Consider the following 18,062-nt stretch of genomic DNA (forward strand, 5'->3'; position numbering starts at 1 on the left):
CGTTCCTGGAACAAGAGGGAGAGAGCCCAAATTGGAGGCAAAGGGCTGCTCGTGACTCTCCTTTTGGTCACGTTCTTCCGACTGTGAACATATTAAATACTGCCCACCCCCTCTTTTTTCCTCTATAATGCCTAAACACATTCAACGTGGCTAAAATTACCGCACGTTATTGTTCAAACATCCCGCGTTTTCCGCCAAAAACCGCCCAAAACTATAAAGGCTGCTTTTCACTAGAGAAAAAATGCTACAACGGCGAGCGTCGACGCAAATATTAACCATTAGGCCTAACATAAGTTTTTCACGTCGACGCAAATAATTCCCATTAAGCCTAATATACGCTTTTCACGTCGACGCAAATAATTCCCAGTAGGCCTAACATAAGCTTTTCACGTCGACGCAAATGATTGCCATTAGGCCTAACATAAGCTTTTCACGTCGACGCAAATAATTCTCATTAGGCCTAAAATAAGCTTTTCAGGTCGACGCAAATAATTCCCATTAAGCCTAACATAAGCTTTTCACGTCGGTGCAAATAATTATCATTAGGCCTAACATAAACTTTTGGTGCTTTTCACGTCGGTGCAAATAATTCCCATTAGGCCTAACATAAGCTTTTGCTGCTTTTCACGTCGACGCAAATAATTCCCATTAGGCCTAACATAAGCTTTTGTTGCTTTTCACGTCGACGCAAATAATTCCCATTAGGCCTAACATAAGCTTTTGCTGCTTTTCACGTCGACGTAAATAATTCCCATTAAGCCTTACATAAGCTTTTCACGTCGACGCAAATAATTCCCGTTAAGCTTAGTTTCCACTAGTTTTCTTGATAATGTATTTTACTGTACGAGCGTAAAAACATTTATACATCCAAAAGTTAGGTGACTCGCCTTTACGCGCCCTAGTGGAAACTAGACATTAGGCCTAATGCTTGGTTTCCATTAGCCCGCGTAATAGCGCGTCATCCTTTACGCCTGTAAAGAAAAATGTATTATGACGCGCACTAGTGTAAACCAAGGCTAAATCTTGTTTTCCACTAGCGCGCTTCAAATTTTTCATTAAGCGCGTCATAACGTTTGTACGTCCCAAACTTGAGAAAATCAAGATTAACATATTTTTGCGTCAAAGCCAAAAAATTCCGTTAGGCCTAAAACAATTAAAGCGTTTGTTTCCTAGTGAGAACCATCGTTTACTAGCAAAAAGCCAAACTACAAAATAAAATGACTAATTTGGGAAATAAAACCGCGGGTATTGGCTATTTTGAGGATCGTCTGGCAACCCCTGCCGATTACTATCGGCCGTCCCGATTATACGCGTGAAAGGGACCCTTTCACGCGTATAATCGGGACGGCCGATAGGTGGGCAAAAAGTTGCGAGCGTTCGGAAAAATGAGCATATAGAGTTTTAAACACGGCTTGCTCAAGTGAGCGAGTACTCAAGGCAAACGAGTTTATTTTCTCTATCTCTAATTGAGAAGCCTCTGGGCGAGCGCCGAATAGTTCGCTCCGGCGTTGATGGCTGACGGCGCGCTGAGGGAGATTCTCCCCTCGACGGGTTAGTTCCCTCACTTTTAAGCGCTCACCGCGCGCTGAGCGAGATCTCCCGATCGTCGGAATAGCCCCCTCACTTTTAAGCGACGCGTTAGTACCCTCAGTAGAAAGCGCTGACGCAGCGTTGAGGGAAAATTACCGAGAGAAGGAATAGTTCGCTCAGATTTGAGCGCTAGCTACGAGCGGATTTTGATCATGGTGAGCGACGGTAAAGTTCGTTTACGCAAATCGCTCACAGCGCGGCGAGAAAAAATTTCAAAAATCAAACATTAAACTATTACTCGGCTATGGGTTTATTATTTACTTTTTTTATTAATAAAATGAAGGGTACTCTAAACGTCGGGAGTTAATGATATCTCCGATTGAATAAAATTCAAAGGTTCTTCCGAATTTATCCAACGATAAACTAGACTGCAAATATTCCGTTTAGTGTTAAAAGAGCTTTATTAAATATTAAAAGCCACAAATTATAACAATAAGCGCTAGTATACATTCTTTTGGTCTTGACAAACTTGGCAGGTGAAATGGGCTACGCGGTACGCGTTTCTTCATTTTTAGGGGATTGTGGCTCGCGCTACTTTAAAGGAAAATATTAGCGCGCTCTCAACTTAAATTAATGATCGGTACCATAAAAACAAGTGGACATTTACTAACCCCTAATCCAACTCATTTGTAAATCTCCAGAATTTAATAGACAGTTTTAGCAACTACCTACAGGGGCGGTGCCAGAAGATTCTTAGGTGTAGGCTAATAATGTTTATCATTTGTGGGCCCCCTGTTCCTCAATATTGGACTTAAAATTAAATTTTGCAAATTCAGGTAATTTATTTATTATTTGATATTAGTGCGGTTTTTAAAATTTTACAGTATTAACTATCATCACATATTTTATTTGAATTTAAAAATCGACTTGATGTGGCCCCGTCAGATCGATTTGTGGGCCCCTATTTGAACACAAAAGTAGGCTATAGCTCGGGTTGCCTACCCCTAACGCCGCTCCTGACTACCTACACCGGGATTTTATTCACAGTGAACGACGACAGAGTTCGTTTACGGTAAATCGCGAAGAGCAAACATTTCAAAAATTAAACTTCACATTTGACGGTATGAACAAGTTAATAATAAGATTATTTTTAATGTATATGTAAAATATAATACAATATCTTTGCATATAACCATCTTCGATTTTGTCCATTGTTTATGACATCGACAAAAATAACCATATCATCAAATGATCAAGCTAATTGCGAAGATTCACGGTTTTTAAATAATAATTTTTTTCAGAAAAAAAGGGAGGGGTTGGAATTAATATAATGGCCAGCCTGTGCCAATATTAAAACTGTTTTAGTTCCAAATTGAGGTAACTCGATTTACGCGAATTTTCTTTTTTGCCGTTTTTCAAACTTCCTTTACACTAAAAATATAAATATTACAAATAGCGGCCAATGTATAGTTACAAAGTTATCGATTATTTTCCATTTTTAAAAAGCATTACGTTATAATTTTTTTTCCAATTTAAATAATATTTTTTAGATACCTGGTTTTGAAACTAATAGCGTTCTTTTCGTTTTTATTTCACACCGAATTTTAGAAATAATAAAAATGTTTGAATAATTCTAATGTCTAGTTTGTGCGGGTAACAAAAATCAACAGTGAAGAAGCTGTCAACGATCACCGTCAAGCTCAGCATGTGGGGAGTGGGGACCCGCTGGCTGCCGGTGAGTATGAACAAGGAATAAGGGGGGTGGCATTACCAAGGTAACCTATTTAAAGTTACAATAGACAGTAGGCTATAATCACTATGCTGTAAACATCTGTGTCGCGCGAAAGCGATCCAAATGTAACGACTGACGATTACGATAAAAATTACATCATTCTTCCGAACTTCAAAAGGGCGTTATTTTATTTCTGGGGGGGGGGGGATTTCTATTTGAACTTGTAATAACTTACACACAAATATTTTCTTTACATTTTTCTGTTTTTATTGCTTACGATGTTACACTTTATATACAATATTGGAAGTATTTCAATAATTGATACCTACAAAGATTCTCAAAAAAAATTGTGTGGATCGTGTCATTTTCGCCTAATTTGGTATGCATATGTTTCTTAACAATGAAACGAAACCAAAATTAGTTACAGACATACGCCAAACGAGGAGGCAATGAACACCGCTAATGCCCCACAATGGAACATTTTGAAAAAAAAAGGATCCACCGTGGAACTTCGTATGTCATTAGAAAGTGTTCATCTTGTAAAATACGGAAGCGAACTTAAAGCCTGAAACTGAATAAAAAAACTCAAGCCACAGTCGAAGTACTATAACTCCAAAACTATGGACTCGAAAAAATTAAACTTCGAAGGCGAGAAAAATTATGAACAGCTAAAGCAAAAAACACGAAAAAATTAAACTAAGGAAGGACCGAAATACGAATCGAAAGACGCAGACTTGAGAAAAGTCGACAAGAAACTGTAACGAAATGAGAAAGGAACCTACTATTTATACTATTATTGTAGAAAGGATTACGAAGCGAGGTATAAGTATAGGAAACTTCGAAATTGCCCTAGCATTGGCTAAGACCCAAGGGAGGGGCGACTCATTGGCGTCAGTTCGGAATTCTGGCGTTGACCCCCCGTCATATGACGTTAAGAAGTACACGCTATTGTTGAAATTGAAAACTGCGAGAATGAAGAAAATGGGTTCGATGCTAAATAGAAAAAACCCTCCATCGACTGTCCCCCTATTTTAATATTTTTGTCAGGTGCAGTAACGAGTAAGTGGCGCCCTTGCTGTCTGGAATGGGCAGTGTTGAAAAAAAAAAGCCCAAAGTGGGAAAAAAGGTTTGCAGAGCCAAATAGGATTTTATGAATCGGGCCAAGCCGCCAATTCAATGCTTTTGAATTAACTAATATTATTCTAATGTCTGAATATGTCGGCTATAGATTCCAAGGTTCAATAATATCTAATCGGCCCGATTAGTCGCAACTTAGTAAATAGTAACACAGAATAAATAAATATTGTAAATAAATGTAGTAAAAATAGCTAATAATACCATTAGTTAATAATATTGTTACATAAGTATGACACGTCTTATTCTTTATATGCAAAACGTTTACTGATAACTAGCCACAAGAGACACTCTATACAGGGTCTTTTTTTTTGCTCGGAAAAGTGTTTTTTTTCAAAAACTATTTATAGTACCGATTTCAAATTTGGAAGGTCAATTCTCTATACCGGGGGACATCAGTTTGAGAAATTTGAGCGTTTTCGGTAATGTTTTTCACCAATTTTGAAAAATTATTTTTCGACCACTAGGTGCGAGATAAAAAATTTCTATTATAAAGTTGTAGGCCGTCATCGAAAACCCTTAAAAATTGTTCACTCGACGAAAAACAATTTATTTATCAGTGAAAATTCGAGCTTGAAAAATTTACAAGTTGGTGAAGCCAAATTACGATTGTTTGAAACGATAATTGAAACCGAATTACCTAATCCAGTTGAAACTTTGGTTAAAAAAACGACCGGATTTAAAAAACACGAGGCTATAGGTCAATCCTAAACATGCATTGGGTATTTAAAGGAAAACTTTGGGAGATTATTATCAGTGTTTGATAATATTCCGAACTATGCCTCGTTATTCAGTAGCTGAGCGTACCGAGATAGTTGCCATTTACTATGGAGAAGCAGCGCAAAACCTTAGAAGAGTGACTGAAATCTTCGCAGAAAGACATCCAAATGGAGCACCATCTGTAAATACAGTAAGACGAGCAATTCACGATTTCAATCAATTTGGTAACTTGCAACCTAGGTTTCGCGGATTGGGTCAACCGGATTTAGACTTCGAGAACAATGTACTCGCGTACTTTGTGGCATATCCTCGTCACAGTTGCGCTAAAGCCGCTGCTGATTTGGGTTGTTCTGCAAATCGTGTGTGGAAAATTCTTCATAAGAATCGCTATCACCCATACAGAGCTACGCTCCACCAAGGACTAATTGACGGAGACCATCAAAGACGTTATGAATTTAGCAACTGGTTACTAAATGCTGTCCAAGAAGATAGACAATTTTTGCGCCATGTTTTGTTCTCCGACGAAGCGTCATTTTCTAGAGATGGGCCCTTTAATCATCAAAACAGCCATCTTTGGTCTGACATCAACCCACATTGGGGTTTTGAATATCATCACCAGGTTCAATTTGAACGGGTCAATGTTTGGGTTGGACTTGTTGGAAACCGTTTGTTTGGTCCCTTTTTCCTGCCGACGAACCTCAACGGCCAAAGGTATTTACATTTTCTACAGAACGAACTGAGTGACGCAATCGACGACCTTCCATTGGCTGAAAGACGTCAGTTGTGGTTTCAGCAAGATGGCGCCCCTCCGCATTTTTCCCGGCAAGTAACTGAGCACCTCAACAACGAGTTTCCTGAAAGGTGGATAGGGAGAAATGGTCCAGTGCATTGGCCAGCAAGGTCACCTGACCTAACACCGCTGGATTATTTTCTCTGGGGATTCGTTAAAGCAAAGGTATACGCCATGCCCATTGAAACTAGGGAGGAACTCATTAGACGAATAATCAGTGCTTGCCGAGACGTCACACCAGAAATGGTAGAGAAAGCGTTTGAGAACTTAATTGTCCGCGCACAAACCTGTGTTGCAGCCAATGGTGATATTATTGAAAATGTTTTGTAAAAATTTATGTGAATAAAATATCTGCATTTAAAAACCAAACGTGTACATTTTTTCAAGTGTGAAAACTCTACTACGTTTGTATTAGACTTGTTCCCTTTTCAATTATCGTTTCAAACAATCGTAATTTGGCTTCACCAACTTGTAAATTTTTCAAGCTCGAAGTTTCACTGATAAATAAGTTGTTTTTCGTCGAGTGAACAATTTTTAAGGGTTTTCGATGACGGCCTACAACTTTATAATAGAAATTTTTTATCTCGCACCTAGTGGTCGAAAAATAATTTTTCAAAATTGGTGAAAAACATTACCGAAAACGCTCAAATTTCTCAAACTGATGTCCCCCGGTATAGAAAATTGACTTTCCAAATTTGAAATCGGTACTATAAATAGTTTTTGAAAAAAAAACACTTTTCCGAGCAAAAAAAAAGACCCTGTATAGAGGGCTTCTCGTGTATGACGTGCCGTTTATCAGCATCTCGCTAGGGGCGATTTTTTACCGTGATGACGTCACTCTGTAAATAGCTTTTAGTGAATTATTTCCATTAAATTATGGATTTATGATATTACGTAGTATTTTTATTTTTATTGATTAACGTTTTCATGTTAGTCTATCCGTAGTCCAGAAAAATATACTTTGGAGCTAACGTTCCGTAGACGCGGCCCGAATATACATGGTTTTCTCCGTTTTCCTATATACTTATTTCGGTTTCAGAAGGGCTAGTTTTGATCTAGTCTATCTATGAAGCTATACGACTCATTTTTAGGGGGAGTTCAGTTTAGCGAAAAGTATATTTATATATGTATATTATAAGTCAAGCCTAAATTAGCGAGTGAATGCCTATTTCGGGGAAATATTTGGTTAGTCATGTCCCGCTGCGACTAAGAGACGTTTCCTATGAGTGGTCAACCTTTGCCTTTTCGTTAAGATGCCGAAAGAGACGCCTTCGTGTCTGGACTCCACCTGCGGGTCCCAAAATTGAAACGATTGGCATAGTTTGGAAAGGGGTTGAGGTTCCACCCCCCCCCCCCCCTCTTTTCAAGCTTCAAGTTGAAAGCCGATCGCTAAAACGTAAATACAGCAACTTAGTTTTACATATAGTTATTATTATTGTTACTAATTATTGATAATTTTTGTTTTTTTATTTCTTAGGACGATTTACAGAAAAATATTTTGATATTTTCTGTAACGAACAAGAACTCGCCCAAAGGCCAGACGAGCTGATGAATGCCAAGTTAAAGAACGGGGCAATGGAATTTGAACTCCAGTTGTATAAGGAGCAGTTGGACAATGCCAACAAAGCCCCCTAAGTGGCTGTAGCTGGTTGTTCTTGCGTAAAGGTCTCAAAAATTCAAAAACCAGAAGAAGCCAAATAATTGGCTAAAACCAAAACGGTCCTTTTCAGGACCACCTTCGTTTGGTCTAAAGACCATTAGACTGTGTGATTCTAAAATGCTGAACTATTGAAACTAAAATATATTCGCTGTTTTAATTGTTCCGTATTTTACAAGATGAACACTTTCTAATGACATACGAAGTTCCACGGTGGATCCTTTTTTTTTCAAAATGTTCCATTGTGGGGCATTAGCGGTGTTCATTGCCTCCTCGTTTGGCGTATGTCTGTAACTAATTCTGGTTTCGTTTCATTGTTAAGAAACATGTGCAAACCAAATTAGGCGAAAATGACACGATCCACACAATTTTTTTTGAGAATCTTTGTAGGTATCAAGCAAGAGCGAAGATTTAAATAAATATTGAAATACTTCCAATATTGTATATAAAAACAGAAAAATGTAAAGAAAATATTTGTGTGTAAGTTATTACAAGTTCAAATAGAAATCCCCCCCCCCCCAGAAATAAAATAACGCCCTTTTGAAGTTCGGAAGAATGATGTAATTTTTATCGTAATCGTCAGTCGTTACATTTGGATCGCTTTCGCGCGACACAGATGTTTACAGCATAGTGATTATAGCCTACTGTCTATTGTAACTTTAAATAGGTTACCTTGGTAATGCCACCCCCCTTATTCCTTGTTCATACTCACCGGCAGCCAGCGGGTCCCCACTCCCCACATGCTGAGATTGACGGTGATCGTTGACAGCTTCTTCACTGTTGATTTTTGTTACCCGCACAAACTAGACATTAGAATTATTCAAACATTTTTATTATTTCTAAAATTCGGTGTGAAATAAAAACGAAAGGAACGCTATTAGTTTCAAAACCAGGTATCTAAAAAATATTATTTAAATTGGAAAAAAAATTATAACGTAATGCTTTTTAAAAATGGAAAATAATCGATAACTTTGTAACTATACATTGGCCGCTATTTGTAATATTTATATTTTTAGTGTAAAGGAAGTTTGAAAAACGGCAAAAAAGAAAATTCGCGTAAATCGAGTTACCTCAATTTGGAACTAAAACAGTTTTAATATTGGCACAGGCTGGCCATTATATTAATTCCAACCCCTCCCTTTTTTTCTGAAAAAAATTATTATTTAAAAACCGTGAATCTTCGCAATTAGCTTGATCATTTGATGATATGGTTATTTTTGTCGATGTCATAAACAATGGACAAAATCGAAGATGGTTATATGCAAAGATATTGTATTATATTTTACATATACATTAAAAATAATCTGATTATTAACTTGTTCATACCGTCAAATGTGAAGTTTAATTTTTGAAATGTTTGCTCTTCGCGATTTACCGTAAACGAACTCTGTCGTCGTTCACTGTGAATAAAATCCCGGTGTAGGTAGTCAGGAGCGGCGTTAGGGGTAGGCAACCCGAGCTATAGCCTACTTTTGTGTTCAAATAGGGGCCCACAAATCGATCTGACGGGGCCACATCAAGTCGATTTTTAAATTCAAATAAAATATGTGATGATAGTTAATACTGTAAAATTTTAAAAACCGCACTAATATCAAATAATAAATAAATTACCTGAATTTGCAAAATTTAATTTTAAGTCCAATATTGAGGAACAGGGGGCCCACAAATGATAAACATTATTAGCCTACACCTAAGAATCTTCTGGCACCGCCCCTGTAGGTAGTTGCTAAAACTGTCTATTAAATTCTGGAGATTTACAAATGAGTTGGATTAGGGGTTAGTAAATGTCCACTTGTTTTTATGGTACCGATCATTAATTTAAGTTGAGAGCGCGCTAATATTTTCCTTTAAAGTAGCGCGAGCCACAATCCCCTAAAAATGAAGAAACGCGTACCGCGTAGCCCATTTCACCTGCCGAGTTTGTCAAGACCAAAAGAATGTATACTAGCGCTTATTGTTATAATTTGTGGCTTTTAATATTTAATAAAGCTCTTTTAACACTAAACGGAATATTTGCAGTCTAGTTTATCGTTGGATAAATTCGGAAGAACCTTTGAATTTTATTCAATCGGAGATATCATTAACTCCCGACGTTTAGAGTACCCTTCATTTTATTAATAAAAAAAGTAAATAATAAACCCATAGCCGAGTAATAGTTTAATGTTTGATTTTTGAAATTTTTTCTCGCCGCGCTGTGAGCGATTTGCGTAAACGAACTTTACCGTCGCTCACCGTGATCAAAATCCGCTCGTAGCTAGCGCTCAAATCTGAGCGAACTATTCCTTCTCTCGGTAATTTTCCCTCAACGCTGCGTCAGCGCTTTCTACTGAGGGTACTAACGCGTCGCTTAAAAGTGAGGGGGCTATTCCGACGATCGGGAGATCTCGCTCAGCGCGCGGTGAGCGCTTAAAAGTGAGGGAACTAACCCGTCGAGGGGGGAATCTCCCTCAGCGCGCCGTCAGCCATCAACGCCGGAGCGAACTATTCGGCGCTCGCCCAGAGGCTGCTCAATTTAGCCCTCTCGCTGAACAAGAGCAGCTGGAATTCGAATTTGAAGCGCTCGCTCATTACTGCAGGATTTTCAAAAACGAGTGCTCACTATTTTTGCCCACCTCTGGTTCAAAGGGTTGCCCGTTGAAAAAGATATTTTGACATTGATAGGCGCGCGTCTTTCTTTTCTTCGAGGGTTTTGTTTCGTTACGATTCTGAACGGGCGGAATACGCTTTAAGCGATCACGAATTTCCTTCCAAATTAAATTAAGGTCTCTCTCCGTCCGACCGCCGTCCCTCCTGTTTTTTCCGGGGGCCCATTCGAATCGACGGCTGTGTAGTAACTGATCCGGGACACACCCTCGCTCCTTTTACGCGATATTAGGCTTAATTAGCCGCTCTGTAATTTTATTTGCGCCCAACTATTCGTTACCCTTTTATCGAGGAAATTAACGCTGCACTTTTTTTCGTCGCCGATTACGTTTAAAAAGTCTTTCATTTCATCGAATGTGTCGAGTGAAATGGCTTCGCGCCGGTTTCTAACTATCTTCGGAATACTCGAGGATCGTGATCGCCGGTGGTGTCGGTTTCTAACAGCGTCGCGTTCGAATAATTGTCAGATTTTCGTCTGAGAAGCTGTTATTAAAAACTGGAATGTTTCGAGGTATGGCAATGCTAGGTAGCTCCCGAGTTTCAATTTAATAGTTATTTGAACACGAATTCCCCTAAATATTAATTTTTGAATTTGGCAGTATACATACGCCAATTCATTACAGAACCACCCACTGGAACACGGTTAAACAACATTCAAAACGTCTTTATATCGTTTGATAGTATAGAACCAAAACTTTTATTTAAGATTTATGATAATATAAATATCCGTAAAATAACATAATAACAATTCAACGTACAAATTAAAGGAACGAGTTAAAGTTTGAATATAAATATTTATAAAATAATTGAATGTTTTAAAAAAAAAGAAATATAAAATTAGTTTGATTTACCTATTAAAACCAAAAAATTAATTAAGTCTAATTTTTGGCACCCAAGTCGCATTAAAATAATAGTTGAGCATTAACTGTAACCTCCCAAAATTGGACTTCACCTATATGTCAGAATCTGCGTCTTAATAAAGTGTTAAAAAATGTGAATATTAAATTTAGTAACAGTAAAAGTGTTTAAAAAATTCCAATATTAAATAAAGTTACAGTAAAGCCCCATTTTCATGCTCGCTGGTAGCGGGTAAAAATCGACTAAATCCGCTTCAGCTATACACTTTTTCACTTTCCGCGTCGATCTGTTTCAAACAGATATTTTCGCTTTATTTTCACGCTTGCGAGTGGCGGAAGCGAATTTTGACGATTTTTATCCGCTACCAGCGAGCATGAAAATGAGGCTTAAGTGTTTAAAAATTTCAATATTAAATTTATTAACAGTAAAAGTGTTTAAAAATTTTCAATATTAAACTAAGTAACAGTAAAAGTGTTTAAAAAATTAAAATATTGAATTTAGTAACAGTAAAGGGTTTACAAAATTAAAATATTGAATTTAGTAACAGTAAAAGTGTTTAAAAAATTCCAATAATAAATTTAGTTACAGTAAGTGTTTAAAAAATTCCAATAATAAATTTAGTTACAGTAAGTGTTTAAAAATTTCCAATAATAAATTTAGTTACAGTAGGTGTTTAAAAAATTCCAATATTAAATTTAGTTACAGTAAGTGTTTAAAAATTTTCAATATTAAACTTAATAACACCGTCACACTTAATATGTATGACACTTCTTATGGTTTTAATGGTACTAGCTCCGACTTGGACTTGCACTTGAATTGAGTAGCGTGTTATCGTTAGTAGTATTTTTCTCTTCAGGCGTATTTAGACACTAGGGGGCTCTGTGCTGAGAGCTAAACCTAGATTTTGCAATAGCTCTGAAACTTTGTTCTGTTTGATAGGTGTAGAAATAGCGTTGCAAGTGGCTAGCTTTTTGCGTATAATGGTTTGCTTTCAGGATTCGTTTAATCGCTTTATTTCGGCTCTAATTTTATAATTAAGGATTTTAATGGAAAATTGTTTTGTTACTAAACCCCGTCCTTAGTTCAAATATGGGGGGGGGGGGGCTTACAGAAGTGTCTTTACGGGGCCATTTTGGGTAATTCTTTTTCTTGCGGTCGTAAGAGTGGCTTAAGAATCTTGAAAGCGAAAAGCGCGTCGAAATTGACGCTCTTTTATGACGTAATTACGTGGTGCATTTTTCAAGTCGATCGCGCGTTTTTTCTTCGGGGTCTTCTTCGCGCTTATTCTTCGGATTCGCTGGCACGAAAAATGAAAAGGCAATGTTTTCGTTCTGCGTTATCCGCCTTATAAATTATTTGTCTCGAGGCCCATTTCTTAAAAGAGACCAGAATTGAATTTCCCAGAAGAAACGCCGAACAAAGTCAGCCGAAACTGTACCCAGACTAAGCCGTATTAAGCGTGCCATTGTTTGCCCCAGCTTTGTTACTCATTCCTACAAACCGAAACGACTCATTTTCTCGTAAGGCTTATAAGTTTTGCTATTTGTGTCAGTCAGTCAGTCAGGGGGGCATTTTAGTCATCCGTCAAAACGGGATATGTCCGTTGACAGTGGGGGAGATTAATGAATTTTTTGGCAAAAATTATTTTATATTTTTTTATGTTCTATAATATAAAAAAACACAGAATAAATATTTTTAATTAAAAAAACAATCATGCTCTTTATAACTAAGCCTTAAACAAATTTCCAACATAATGTATTTACTAAGGGAAATGTGGGAATCATTTAAGGTAAATTATGCGTTTATTCCCATTCGACCGAAAGAATTTTAAAATGTAGCCCAATTGGCGGGGTGATTTGGTATTTTATTTATAAGGTATGTGCTATCGAAGATCCATGTTTAGGTTAGGTAAGGTTAGGTTAGGTTAGGTTAGGTTAGGTTAGGTTAGGTTAGGTTAGGTTAGGTTAGGTTAGAGTTGGTTAAGTTTACTATTTCAGTAACTAAATTGAAAACATAGCAGCGTTCGGTCGAATGGGACACATAAAAACCGCACGTTTCGGCGGAATTCGGTCGAATGGGACACCTCAAAAACCGCCTTCGGTCGAATGGGACTAAAGCAAATTATGCGCAATTTTTCTTTTGGAATTCTACGAATACAAGTAATTAAGATTATTCTAAAGTGAGAGCCACAAACCTATTTTGCCTTAATATCAACTACAATCGAAATTGATATTTTAACGTATCAATACTTTCATTTTTAATTAATACTACCGCAACATGTTACGCGATTTTAATTTTTATTAAAATTTTAAATTGTACTGGTAATCGTTGTAAATTATTTTTAATTACTGTAAAATACTAAGGCTCACAAAAAATCTAAAAAAGTTGACTAGCCTTTTGGTTTTGTTGGTAAATGCTTCATATTGAAGACAGTTTTATATATATTCTGAAATTATAGCCAAAGTCGCCGTGGGTTAGAACAATCGCGAGTAGTAACAAGTGAAGATTGGTGCTATACGCGACAGAAACAACTTTGCAATTAATTTAATCTACGAATTTCGACATGTTTAAACTTGTCTGGAAATAGGCAGAGCTCTTCCCCCGTGGTTTTCTGTTCCGAATATGATGCACGAGATCTTTAATTATATTTTTAAAAGGAAAATTAAATTTAAATGGTAATTCGGTTTTTTGAGATTTGGCCAACTTTATGGTTACTGTGCGGCTGTAAGTGGCTGCAGTGGCGTCGCTAGGGGGGGCGGGGGGTGGTCCGCCCCGGGTGCCACCCGGTTTGGCGTTATTTGGGGGTGACACCCGACCGTGAAAACACACACTATAGAGACTATTAAGTAGCCGACCATGATAGCCGCCCCGGGTGTCACCCGTGCTAGCTACGCGACTGAGTGGCTGGCCTGAATAAATTTCAATTTACAGAATACAATTGCCAGTTCTACGAGATGTTACGTTATAAGATTTGCGAGGCAGTTTTCAATTGGAACTATTTTCCTGAAAAATAGGGGAGCATTAACCGCATCACAGCTAAATATTTAACGCCTGTATTACTCCGCCCACGATGTAAAATTTAATTTATATACTAGTAAACCATATCTCTTTCCGATAACAGTTTTAAAATATCACGATATTTACGAATCTTTTTAGCTGTATATAGGAAGACAAATACTTCCTTCTCAAAAATATTATATACTTCTGGTATACGTCATTGTGACTAAAGTTATGGAAGTGTGAACGACCAAATTGAGCATTATCGGATGATGTAAATTATGTCAATGTTGATGAAAGAAAATGGATCGAGCAAAATTAGGGTGGTGAGTGCTGTGGGTCCTGTTACAGTTACTTCGTATAACAGTCGTTGCTTGTGTTTTTGAGGAAAAATATGTTTTGAAATGTGAATATTCGTTATAGAAATGGTGCTACTTGTTTTGAGCGCGGTAGCTGTTCACCTTGCGCGTTGTAGCGGCTCTACAGGGCTCCAATTATTGAAGAAGAAGCGAGTACGTACCCCTTTTGGCGCACCAAAGCAGCTTTTAGACAACATTAATCTTAATTTTTTTGGTGGCTGTATCAAAAGTGGTTATTAGCCACGGGAATTACGCAAAAATGCGGCATTGCGCCTTTTCTATCAATGCCTACCCCCGAAGAACCCTTCCTCTGGCATTTTTTTCACCGTCAGCTAATATCAAAAGGCGTATCGTTTATCAGATTCGCGTTTTTTGGACTCTCCCCCCTTTAGAAAAGAACTAGTTATTTTTTTGCGGCGTTTAAACGACCCCTCCCCGTCATATCTACACAGCCAAGGAGGAAACTGAACAGGAATTTCTAATATAACCGAGCAAATTAAATTTTGAGCGAACTTTTGAATGCCTGTCTGGCGATTCCATAAATTAAGTCGTGACGCTCTTCGTGCCTCTACGGACCGCGGTGAGGCGCTGCCTCCCTCCTCCCTTTCTTGTGGTTATTTATTCGACGCATTTTGATAGCCTTTAAAACTTCTCACAATGCGAAGGCGAATGCGCTCCAGTATCTAAGAGGAGCACCTCTTTAAAATCTGGCGTTTTAATTACGAGCTGCCAGCTTAATTTTAAAATATATATCCAGCCCATTTCTTTAAAATCGGTCACCATTTTTACTCTATTGGTGCCCTGGTTCCTTTTTTTTTACTTGTAGATATTAATCTAAAAAACGTAGTCTTTTTACGGTCCGTATAGATGAGGGGTTACTTGGAAGTAACGTAGTAAATCCGAATGGGGTAAAAACTGCGCTTTGTATTTCACTTTACGTTATTAGCAGGGACTTTCATTTCGCCCTCGCGCTGGGCCGCCGCGAGCCTTCTAAATAACAACTCTATACCCTTAAGGTCAAGAAAGAAAATTGAGTTATTTTTTTCTTCTTCTGACAAATGAACTTGTCATAAGTTGCCATCCATATCCTGATCGTTCTGTCAAATTTCTCGTAATTTTGTTCACCGCGCGCGTTGGAACTCTTCGAGAGAGACGTTTGAGAAAACACGTTTCGCACTCAACTCGAAGAAACAATATGTAATAAATTGTTATTACTTTCGTTTTCTGGAAACGAATTACGGTTTGCGTTGGATGTTTATAGGTTTCAACGTAAATTGTAATTTTTCATAAGCAATTCGGCCGTATAGGTATAGAACCTGATCTTGGATGTTCCCGCGTAAGAAATATTCTGGGGTAAATCCGATGGCGGGGACTTATCTTTTGGTTTATGGTTTCGGTAGAATATCTATGGAATAAAAGTGTTCCTAGCTGGGTTCCGTTTCTTAGATTCCGAGGCGTATATGGAGAATGGTCTTTTACCCTTAAAAAAATAGCTTCTGTCAATTTGACGGTTTCCGTCTTGTATTTGGCAGTCAATTTGCGAGTGGCAAATTGGATCTGAAGATTTCCAGAGATGGATTTCGGCGATAACCCCCGGCGGAGAGCGAAATGCGTTGCCAGTGTTTGAACAAGAAAGTAATATCAACCCCGAGACGCCTACGAATTAACCTTTTCCGTGGCAGCTCGCTTTCGCCCAGCGCCACGCGATCACTCGGCGCTACGGCCGAAGCTGGAAACGATAGTATTCGAACGCGGCTGCATTTTCCTATCAACTCTCATTGTTGGCGCTGTCACTCGAGGTCGGATAAAGCGGGTAAGTATACGATTGGGACGAGGACGGAGGGTTGGAATATCGTAATGGCGGCGCTCGATGGAGGATGGAATGACTCGGATGATTTGTAAGCTTTTAATCTGGGTAAGGCATCGAACGGACAAGCTCGGGCCTTCCACGCCCATGCGGAACCCTGTCTGATCGCGTTAGCGTCGCCCGCCTTCCGCGCTAGCGTTGTCTTTGCGATTCTTCACGCGCGCCCCGCGTCACAGCGCGCTCCCATTCGGCGGTGGCCGCGAAACAAACTCATCAAACGGGATCGACACTGAGCCCAGCGCCGAATCAATCATCTTTTTTTGAGGCAGTGGCCGCTTAAAAATATATTCCACCCCGATTATGACGAAAGACCCACACGCGGCGCCGACACTCGCTTTAAAATGTTACCCCACCGTCGTAAGACGAAATGGAGTTCTCTCCCTCCATCTTCGCGTTCTTGTTCGCACTCTTTTACTAACTCAACGTGAGTATATCGTAACTGACAGCGTCGTCACGAAGCTCGTCTTATTTCGAAAGAATTCCCGCTAATCCCCAACGCGTTGCCGATAGCTTACGGTCTTAAGTCTGTGTATCGGAGAAATTGTTGTAGATGTTAAAGAGCCAGTACGGTCTGAACCCCGTCCACATTTTTAATTGGCGTGGATTTGACTTCACTGACATTTTGGGCGAGACGTTTTCGTGTGTTTTATTTTATCTCTTAGACCCAATTAATATTATCATCCGACAAAATCTACTTTCGCCTGTCTCGGAGGTGTTCGAGAATCTATTCCGCGAGCAGCCCTACCACTGCCCTGATCTCTTTATTCTTGCCAGTTATAACTCTTATTATCACAACCAACAGAGCGGCGGTAGCTGGGATTCTCGCTTACTTCTTATCATTGCCAGTGTGTAACTCGTTGGCTCGCTTCAACACAGATTCGTTGATGTCCCGGGTGACAATACCCATTCCGGGCTAGACGTAACTCGTAACTAAATCGCCCCTTTCACTCGAGTTAGTAGTCTCGCGCTCGTCAATTGGTTCCCCCCCTCCCCCCAAAGTACTTGTTAGATCATCCTTCGAACCTATGCCGGTAATCATGGCCCACTCTCTATTCTTATCAGTAAAAGACTAGTTCTTTCTTTTAGGAAGTCGATTCGTGGGTTTGGCTCCTTCGGATTTGGGCGTTTGCGTCTTATACAGATTTATACAACGTAAAAATCAAATCGTCTTGTATTCTTTGGTATAAAGTAATCGCGATACGCCCGCCAGATCGCCGGCACTGATAAATCCGGTGGCGAGCCCTTGATGACCCCCCGGCGACCTTCCCGGAAGACGATGTTGCGCCTAAAGTCTATTTCTCGATTATTATTATTGGTAATTGTGTGGAATCTTCCGGGACGAATACAAAGTCGACGCAGCTGTTGATTTCATTTTGAAAGAAATAATAATAATAATAAAAGCAAATAGAAACAGCGGTTCGTGTCCGTCGATTTAATCGTAGGTAGAAGGAAATTAATCGTAATCTAGATGTAGAAGGTCTGACGCGACCGAACCCCGGAGACTGATTGATAAACCTAATTGAAGAGCGTTTAATTTAACGAGGGGTATATACGTATATATTTATTCATGGATCGGCCTTTAATTGGTTGCGGTTCGTAATTGATCGAGGGAAGGCTAACTTTGGATAGCGCGTGGTAGTTACGCCGTCCACTGTTTTAATAATAATCATAATGATGAAGCTATACTTCGTTCTAATTTATAGCGCGCGTTCGAAAATTGGCCCTTCGTGTGTTGCCCCTTTAAATATAATAGTCGCGAGGAGAACGGTAGCCGT

This window comes from Leiobunum rupestre, chromosome 8 (genome assembly GCF_980474605.1).
Source record: "Leiobunum rupestre chromosome 8, qqLeiRupe1.1.hap1, whole genome shotgun sequence".
NCBI lineage: Eukaryota > Metazoa > Arthropoda > Arachnida > Opiliones > Sclerosomatidae > Leiobunum > Leiobunum rupestre.